The 10,260-nt window shown below is 34.1% G+C and overlaps 1 long non-coding RNA gene across 1 annotated transcript; it reads right to left on the bottom strand.

The window, feature by feature from the left end:
* Positions 1 to 1,740: 1,740 nt before the first annotated feature.
* On the bottom strand, positions 1,741 to 3,068 carry LOC124436828. Its single transcript, XR_006945505.1, has 2 exons — positions 2,921 to 3,068; positions 1,741 to 2,125 (listed from the first exon to the last, which is right to left on the bottom strand). It is a non-coding gene; the product is annotated as an uncharacterized LOC124436828 (long non-coding RNA).
* Positions 3,069 to 10,260: the final 7,192 nt, after the last annotated feature.

Below are 10,260 nucleotides of genomic sequence, written 5' to 3'. Positions count from 1 at the left end.
CCATCTTGTTATAATCTTCCTCAATTATGCATAAATTTGTGGTTTAATTAATCCAAATATGAATAACCAATGAAAGTTTTAAAGAAAATGGCATTTAAAAAGAAAATAATGTAAACTTATCCTCAATTTGGATGCTTGGCGTTCGTGCACGGTTTCGCCAAATTTTACGGAAGTTTGTAAGCTTGAACAACATGTAACATATTTTAACCCTAGGTGTTCCACCTGGTTTTTCGCATTGTCGTTTTCGTGCGCAAGCTATTTCGAAAAAGATTCGAAGTAACACAACTCTCATTCTAAAAAAGGTTTTTATTTGCAAAAATTTTCTGTCAGATGATCCATTGGAAGTCCAACTGTCTATACAATTAAAGGATTTTGCAGGTCTTGCACAGTGATAACTATAGCCCTATTTCCCTATTTTTTTAGTTTTTTACACACTTTGTATATACAACGAATAAATAACCTCTATTTCTTTGTCCTTGGCAACGGTTGGGTAGTCCTTAAGAACTTTCAAAGCCCTTTCGTTTTCTTCGATGATATTTCTTCTTCTTTTGGGAAAGGTCCCATCCATCAACTGTGTACAAGCATCATGTCCTGCTTGTTGCTCTTACAAAAAGCCACTAACTGATCACGCTGCTCATTAATTGTTATTTCTGAGTCCCCTTTAGGTATATCTGGAATAATTTGTGATGATTCAACTAATTTCCGTTTTCTACCAGCCTTTTTCTTCTCATAAACCAAACCAGCGTCTTCCGAGTTTTTTCTATTTTTTGTTTTTAAAAATACGAAGCGCGATCTAGTTAGACAACAATTATAAAGGCCCGTTTTTACGTATAAGAAATTTTTCAACTTTGTGTTATTGGTCTGGCGAAAGCATGTGCAATGTTAAAAATTAAACATTCTTTGGAAAAATTTCTTAAGTGGAAACGGGCTTTAAGTGATTCCCAGCCTCTCTTAAGGGAGTGAACGAACAATGGAAGTTTGCCAAGAATGTTGGACTATAACTGGATAGTAAGTAAGAAAAATGTTTTGTCAAAATCATTTAACATGGAAAGCATGATGTAATTTTCATGCCAACAATGTGTAAACTTTAACCTCTCTCGCAGTTTTCCTTCCTATATTTACTAGGCGATCTTTGATTTTCTTTGCCCAGAATTGTTAAAAGTAGTTTAATGATAGAATTATCTATGCTATTATGTTAAACGATAACGAGCAAATGTGAACTAGAAAGAAAGTAAGTGACTTATGACATAGCCCATTCCAAAAGCGGTAGATTTTTACGTAAGTACCACGAGAACGTAACTACCACGTTTTCCCAAAAGAGCATCTGCAAGTCTTGTGCAAACGTAATACTCGTAGCTAGTGACAGCAAAGTTTTCTATCTTCATAGACAAGACAGCATCAAACTTTTTATAAAAGCATGACTATCTTAACCAACAAATGATTAAGGAACTCGTGGTGATGTAAACAAAGGATCGCTCTTGTTGTATTTTATAATGTTTAGAAAATCATTAAATATGACTTTAACTTTTATATTTTCATGACTTGATCCAAATGATCCACTTAAGCATGGATACTGCTGTATCAGCAGCGTTGCTACTTGGTTCCTCTTAGCAGCAGTCACTAAGCCTGTGTGCTGTGCTGTAATTGACATGCAAATTTGTCTATTCAATGCACTCTATTGTTCTTTTGTCAGCTTACCACTCTTAAGGCGTTCTCAACATTTGGTTCCCACTAGAAGTGTATGTTCAACGTTAATAAACAGCTTATATTATATAAAATATACATAGCTGAGTGATACCAAAAGCGTTTGTAATGACAAAAAGTTCTCTAATACATGACCGCTATGGGGAAAGGGGCAGGGAGGTGATAATGGGGCGTATTGATCGGACCTTTAAATTTAAATACCAATAAATAGAAAATTGTAATATATGTCGGGTCACAAAGAAGGGCACCTCAAATTTAATTGTGCTCAATGTTCTTAATTTCTCTGAACGGCCCTGCTCTAATATTATGCCTTAGCGATGGTTAGCAGCATTAGTCACAAGCTGGCCACATTTACACTGGATGGAATCTTGAAATCTTTTAACCAAGAATGATATGACGTAGGCTGGCTATTTACAGGTGCCTATAAGAAAGTAATGCAGAAAAAGCAAGATAAATCAGATAAGGTTACAAACACACTCTGTATTCGTTGGGTAAGGTTACTGCACATTGCAAATCCCAAGCACAAAAGTCATTTCGATTGCGTTTAGACCTATTTCCAGATAAATTTTTGCTGAATAATGCCAATTCTAAATGTTGTGTGACTTCACATAGAAGCAGTTTTTTGATACCTCTATAAAAAAAGTGCTCATTTTTTTCTCTTGGAAAGATAGACACTTCTATAACGTATATATTAAAAAATGTGATGTCCGAATGAAAATGGTCCTCTTCTCGAACTAAAATGAGCACTTTTTACGGAGTTTGTGTTGTAAGCGTGTGACTCTAAGGAATAAAACATTTTTCTGGGACTCCGCATTTCCCATTTCATTCAAGCATGCAGTGGAAAGTTGGGAATTTGTATTAGAAGTATTATTCTTTACTCTTGAAAATCAGGAGGGAAAGCTAACGTTGATAAAACAGCGATACAGAAGTAAGAACGAAAGTTTCGTGTCAAGTCAAATAACTTTTCTTGCTTTCACCTGTTAGGTGTTTACTGAGAAATATGGGACAGCTGTCTTTTTGTACAAACCTTGTTCAACGAGACAACGGTCAGGTTTTCCTCGGTAAGGACCTCCGTAAATCTTAAGCCCTTTTTATTTGACTATTTTTGTAATCGACGATTAAATGTATTGCATACACTGAGACTCATTGACTGCATAAGTTATGTAACAAATTTTAGCCTTATCCCGGTATTGTTACAAATTGACTTTTTTCTTACCTTGAACTATTTTCTGTCGTTATTTCTTCATCTATAGCTGTATACTATAATCAAGGCATGCATGCCTGTCAAATTATTTCAGGCGATAGTTGCCTCTAAAAAAATACTCATCTTTGAAATCATGTGACATTTAGGTTTTGCATGATTCAACAACAATTGATTCCCCCAAAAAAGCTGAAAACACAATTGAATGAAATAATACATACGTTTTGCATCTATTGCAAATTTAAAATCCGATGGCCTCATTAAGGATAAATTACTGCTGAGTCTACAAATTCCAAATGTCGCCAAATTTCCACTATGAGCATTTTATATGATACATTGCATTCTTGTACTGTAATTGGTTTGTGCAAACTGGCAGTACCACATGATAGTCTAGTTTAGTTGTTTGCTTAATCAGATGTTTTTCCAATTTATTAGACAATGATTAAACGACAGTGGCATATGCAAGGCCGGAAAAATGCAATGGAAGTTGTTTAAGGTATTTTCAAACGTACATCATACGACAACTTGTGGTGTGTCTATATACTTAAAATGTTCCATGCATTACTGCAATCATATACTAAAAGGTTTCAAGAACTTAGAAATTAATGTATTCAGGACAAACATAGTCGACTACTCATAAATGATAAATAAAAACTAATGTAGAATTCATAGTTTTACATACTTTAGAATAACTGTCAGTGGGTACTTTATTGCCATTTGGATCAAATTCCTAAACGGTCACAGATTATCACATACTTCTGTATTTATGTAAATCTTCATAAATACATGATCTTGAACAATTATAGCTACGTATTTGATGAGGTTTCAATGCGTTAATTTACTCTGAATTTCTTATGACTCAGAAAGAGTGCCCCCCCCCGTGCCTTTACATTTGGTTTTGTCTTTTGAAGGGTGATTTTTTCGACCGTTTGATAATTTTTGCCGCTATTTTGTCGTCGGCCCACTAATATTATATTTCAATGGCATTAAAGTGCCTATATCACTTTCAGAGAAATAACCCATTTAGATAGAGTTTAAGAACATTCACAATATATTTTATCTTGGCTTTTTTCGTATCTGACCGCGAGGTGCTGTGTCTGGGTCTAGTTCACTGAACGTGACGTGCATTAGAGAACACGCTGCTTTTTAACACCGTAGAATTATAGTATGATTCAATAATAAAGAGCCCAACACAATTAAAGTTTAATAAAAATACATTCCTCGACTTTGTCACAAATATCACTAGAAACTACAGCGTTAAAAAGCAGCGTTTTCTACAATGTACGTCACATTAGCTGAGCTAGCCCCACTCACAATACCTCGCCGTCAAACACGAAAAAAAAGCCAAATTTGAGACCAAAAAAGTCAAGGAAGATCAAATTTTTGTCTTATAAAATATATAGCAAATGTTGTTAAATCATCAACTCTATCTAAATAGATTATTTTTCTTAGGGCAATAAACTGATATAGTCACTTTAATGATTTATAATCCGCACTTGCATCGATGATAACTGTGCAGTTTGCTTTCATACAAAATAAACAGAGCATATATTTACATTTTGAAACCTGATTCACACATAATATCAAACACATCTTACATTTTTCACCAACGGCTCACTTACTATGTTGGTAACCGAGGTCCACAAAGCGATGAACTTTTTCTTATCTTTAATAATTTCTATCAGCATGTTCCAACCAATTTCATTGCAAAAAAGTTTTCTCCATCGATTTCGTTATCTTAAAAAGACAACAATTTGTATTTCAATGAACAAGAAACGAAACCGTGAACTGAGTTTTTTCAAATTACCTTCAAATACGGTGACTGAATTCGACAAATTATTAGCTTGGAGAAAAGAAACAATGTTTTGCACACCAGAGCTTTCATTTAACAGCAAAGACATCACCGAAAAGTTATATTTTACTCAAAAAACCGAGTAAAAAACCTCGGCAAGAAGCTAGCGATGTTCAGTAACACTTCACAAGGAATCCACTTTTAGCGCAAATATACCAAAAAGCTTTTCGAATCCGTGAAAATGATGTAACAACTTATAAAGTGGAAACACTGATTTACAAAAAGAATAAAAGTCTTCGGAGCGCTTGCTTGTTTTGTTGGTTTTTTACAATTCTGTATAACTTAATAATAAAACAATCCGCTGATTATATAGTTTTAATAAAAAGTGGTGATAATAAGCGTTGTTACGTGCCAAATACGTACTGACTTTTTTACATCAACTATATCAGAAATGGTCAGTCATTTAGTTTTGTATCGCCAAAATGATCCTGGTTTACACATAACATGTGATATACCTGGATATCAATTGACTTTTACACGAGTTTTTTCTTACAAAAGTCATCTACGTCGTACTTACAGAGACATTAATATTTAGAAGCCAGTAGCGCAATTAACACACGGCATCGAAGAATTGAATCGATATGGAAGAGTTGTGCACGAAGATGAAGAAATTGTTGATACTCAGAATGTAGATGAAATGAATAAAATGAAACGTGCAAACGCTCTCTATCTACTGAAGCTAAAGGAAAAGAACTTTCTCACTCAAACATCACTAGATAGTGTGGTTCAAGATACGTACAACTGGCATTGTTTAAAGGACCTTAAGAGCGTTGAGAAAGGAAGTGGCAAAGACGCTGGCAAAAGATGGCATAGAACTAACAAACATCGAAGGATTAAGTGACTTATTCGACAATGATCACCCTTTATCAAACCCTTTCGCCAATATTGAAACACAGCATCAACAAACAGTATTTCAGAATTTTTTTTTCTTAGTGATAAGAATAATGGTTAATACTTAACACCTTCACATCTGAGCATGCTCACTAGATTATACTAGACAATATATACATTTATTCAAGCTGTATAGGTATACAAAACACGTGTTCTAATATTCATGAAATGCATGCAATTATGTTAGTTTATATTGAAGTAATTACATTCGAAATTAAGGAACCAAGACGTATACTACTTGGTCATGTATCAAAAAGGAGACGTGTTGGAACAGGTCATAAAGAATTTTGGTTAACGAGGAATTCGTGTATGTCCCATTGCTAAAATCCTTGGAACAAATCCTTAATCAGTCAACAGTTTTTTCTCAGGTAATTCAATGAGTTAGCTAAAACTATTAACCGTTCAGTGGATGTTATTATTTGTTAAAATATTAATGGGGTTGCCGTTTGTATGGTAATCATTAAGACCGAAGACTGAGGCTAGACACTTTAATTTTTAGTTGCCGAAATACATACTTCTATATCGTTCGTATTTTGATATTCAACGAAATTGTTAGTTGAAATTTTGCTTTCTTCATGTCAAACAAACAATCACATAATCCCATCTGAACAACAAAGTGTTCATTACAGGTATTAAGCCCTCATAAAAGTACCGATGTTTACATTAGAGATTTCTGCGATGGTCAGCTATACTAATGCCATCCGTTATTTTCGAGAAATCCTAGGGCAATTCAAATAATTCTTTATTACGATGAACTGGAGATAGCAAATTCATTGGGAAGTAAGGCTGGAAAACACAAATTAAGTAATTAATTGCTGTTTGACGTCATGAAATTCTAATTATGCTTTTTATTTAATAATATGACTATCATTAAAATTATAAGTTGCAACTTTCCCACCAACTATTTCCCAAACACCAGAACTATTGGCATAGAGGAACTAACTTTTAATGTAGTAATGCCATTCTAGCAACTTTTTACCACACTTTGGGCAATATTAATCCAGCGAACAGATCGCAACTTCATGCTATTTAACTAGTTGCACTTGTTACCGTTCCTCTTGATAAAAAATATGGTATAGATGCCATTTTGGAAACGTTTATGAATGATGTAATGGAACTTTAGAAGGTAATATTGATACATTGTTACAAAAACAACGGATTTATCTATGTGCCTGTGGCGTGAAACGGCATAATTTTATATGTGTGGTAGGCACATATAAATGCCTACTACTAACTTTATGGGACAGGTGCTCCCAGTAGTCTGCTTTATATGTGTGGTGGCTTCTGTATGTAGTACCATGTATCACTGGAGGTATCTACGTCAAATCTAGGCTCTTACGTCACAATTTGTTTCTCAGGCAAATGACTACATGACAATAATAACTTATTGCGCAAATGTTCGTACTTATTTGCATTTTCCAATATTTATCCTAGAATGAGGGATATGGTTCTAAAATTAGTGGCAAAATACACAAATTACAAGGAAATATAATTTACTGTAATGGGAATAATCTTGGTTCACAACTGCTGGGTGGATTTAAAGAAGGTCCGGCTTCTTACTTAAAGGGAAGAGAGTGTATGGGCACTCATGAACTTATTACTTCACTGGTATGGAATAAAGAAATAAACCAAAACTGCGTATGTATCGTGATATACGTAATTTTCAATATGATATTAAATATACAATGGGCATGTCAAATTTAGTTTATTTTTAGTTATAATTAACTTTGAATTACGAACTAAGGAAGGTCACAATCAACATTGTCGTCAAATAGAGATCAATCCAGAGCTTTCCAAGACTTATGGGGTGAAGCAAAAATCAATCTTGTTCAACTCTGTATTTTTTCATGTTATTGATGACTTTCCTGGAGATGCCATGCATGATGTACTAAAAGGGGTATTACAGTATGAATGCAAGGAGGTGCTAAACCTTTTCATTAATCATGAAAAACTTTTTACGTTGACAAACTCAATAACCGTGTACTATTATTCGTTACTACTATAAGTTATTCAACTATGGCTACATGAATGACAGAGACAAACCTTCACCTATTCAGCAACGCACACTAGCTACTGTAGGCCTTGCGTTAAGGGGCGCGATCTCACACGCACCCAAGTTGACTGAAGCGACCGATCCTTAGCGCGCCATTTTACGATTTCTTCCACATGAGAGCGAAACTGGTTACAAATATCAAATTACGTACTGAAATACATTTGCAGATAGTTGTGAAATTTCTTCATTGCATGACAAAATAATGTGTGAATGAAAACTATTAGTAAGAAATAGCTTTAGGTGCACTTATGCAAGGAATTCTCTTTTCAAAAACACAAAATCACGTGCGCCTTTACGTGAAAATACAATCTTTGGCCGACTTTGGCCAGCACTTGACCTTGACCTAAAAAGAGCGCGATTTTTCCATAGTACTTTTTCACAACAGAGAAACGATCGTCAGTATATCTGTCAACACAATATTGGCGCGTGCAACGTTTTTAAAAATTTAATTTTTTAACAAATGGCAAGGTTTATAGCAAATATAAGCTATATGAATAAATAATTAAGCACATACTGTAGTCCAAGGTGAGTTAACTATGAAGTAAAAACTACGTCATTTATAATTATACTTTGAGGATATTTATACAAATTTTAGCGTCAAGCGCGCCATAAATTTTTCGTGCGTGATCAATAACTTGCGCTTAATTTTCTTACAGCAAGGCCTGTAGCGACAACAACAGCTTAAAGCAAAAAGGTAACACACCTAGCTTTGCTACATAATGTCATGAATAGAACTAATAGAAGCTTCAACAAATTTAGAATTGAATAACCCAGGCATTGTCTAAAATTTTCAAGTAAAGAGAGTAGGCTACCAGCACTTGATAAAATTACCAGAAAAAAATGCCAGCATTTTACTTTATCTTATTAGCAGCCCAATTGTATTGCTTTGCAAAGTTCTTACACCTGATAATTGGTAGACTTGTTCCAAAGTTCCAGCACTAGAAGCTTTTCTGCCAGCTCCTAGAGATGGTTGATATTGTGTTTGCACAAATAACATCAGTCAATGCCACTGCTGTATTGGAGGAACTGATTGAAGAACATCATTCCACATCTGTTCAACTTTATCCAGACTGTTCAATCATTCCTAAAATGCACTATATGGTTCATTATCCATCCCACATGATGCAGTAAGCACTCAGACATTAAACACATGAGATAGTAATGGTATATGGCAATAATTACGTATAAATAATTCCAGGAGTACGATAAACATAATATTTTTTATAGATTGGAACAATGAAGCGGACGTGGTGCATGCGTTTTGAAGCTAAGCATCATTATATCAAAAGGCTAGCTTCATTTATTGGGAATTTTAAGAATGTAGCATATACCATGGCCACACGTCATCAGGGGCAGCAATGCTACTATTTAAATGTGAATGATGAAGAAACTTGCTCATTTCTCAAACGACCAAGGTCAGCAAGTAATATATAGCATAATGAATCACGAGTTTACAGCTACAGGCATGGCATTAATATAAAATTTAAAGCATGCATTAATTAAACAACTCACATCAAATAATTTGGTTTAGGAACTCTATAGGCAGCGGTCACATTGTTGTGGCTCAGGAATCCACTTACTATGCTGAATTACAAGCTAAACTGAAAGACATGGCAGACAAAGAGTTGTTCTTTGAGTAAGTTTTTAATGTACTCTTATTATATTTTGTTTGTGATTTAAATACCATTGCAAAGTCTTTACTGTAAGCAAGCTGTACATTAAAATATTACATCATGCCAGTATTTTATCTAAAGCATGGGACAAACTAGAAAATTTTGCTGTGTTCTGTTTTCTGCCTGGCATGCCAAAATGAGTCCAATCAATTGCAGAAAACTGACAAAATTTTGCATGGATTTTGCAAGTTGTTATTAATACTTTGCTGTATTTTTCTGTAAGACAACAGGCCTAAAAAGGTTACCATTAATGGGAATGATTACATGGTTGGAGCAATTGTAGTCACAGGTTATTCATATGAGCATGAAGAGCTAGAATTTGGTCTAATAACGAAAATTGTGATGCTACCATCCATATCCTATTTTTGCATAAAGAAATATATTGCTGTCAACTCCAACAACCATTTTCATGCTTACGGAGAAGAACTGGAGAAGAACTGTCAACTTTCATCACTAGCAATGAATTTTTTATTCATACTCCAATGCACCTTGCATGTGCTATCAGTGCAGCTGGAAAAATGCACCTTCATTTGTTGTGATACCATATAGCACAACAATCCATGCATAAAATCATGAATCCTTTGATTGAAATTATGAAAAGTGGTAACATAAGTAATGACATGGTAACAATTAAAAATTGGAAAATGTATATCTTAATATATGTGTACATTGAGCAGGTTATTCAATTTTGATACAACTTATTTCAATTGGATAATCTAATTATAACGAATAATGCTAATTTTAGGTGTAACAACATGTATGTAAATATATACAGTATGAAAGATTAAAAAATGAAGAAGTATACTACACTAAGAAACTAATATACATAAAAACATACTGTATAATAATTTTACTTACCAAATATCAAGTGTTTGGATGTAAACTG

Source organism: Xenia sp. Carnegie-2017, unplaced genomic scaffold, assembly GCF_021976095.1.
Source record: "Xenia sp. Carnegie-2017 unplaced genomic scaffold, XeniaSp_v1 HiC_scaffold_16, whole genome shotgun sequence".
Taxonomy (NCBI): Eukaryota; Metazoa; Cnidaria; class Anthozoa; order Malacalcyonacea; family Xeniidae; genus Xenia; species Xenia sp. Carnegie-2017.
Note: the sequence above shows the minus strand (reverse complement) of the source record. Positions and strands in the feature narration are given on the sequence as shown.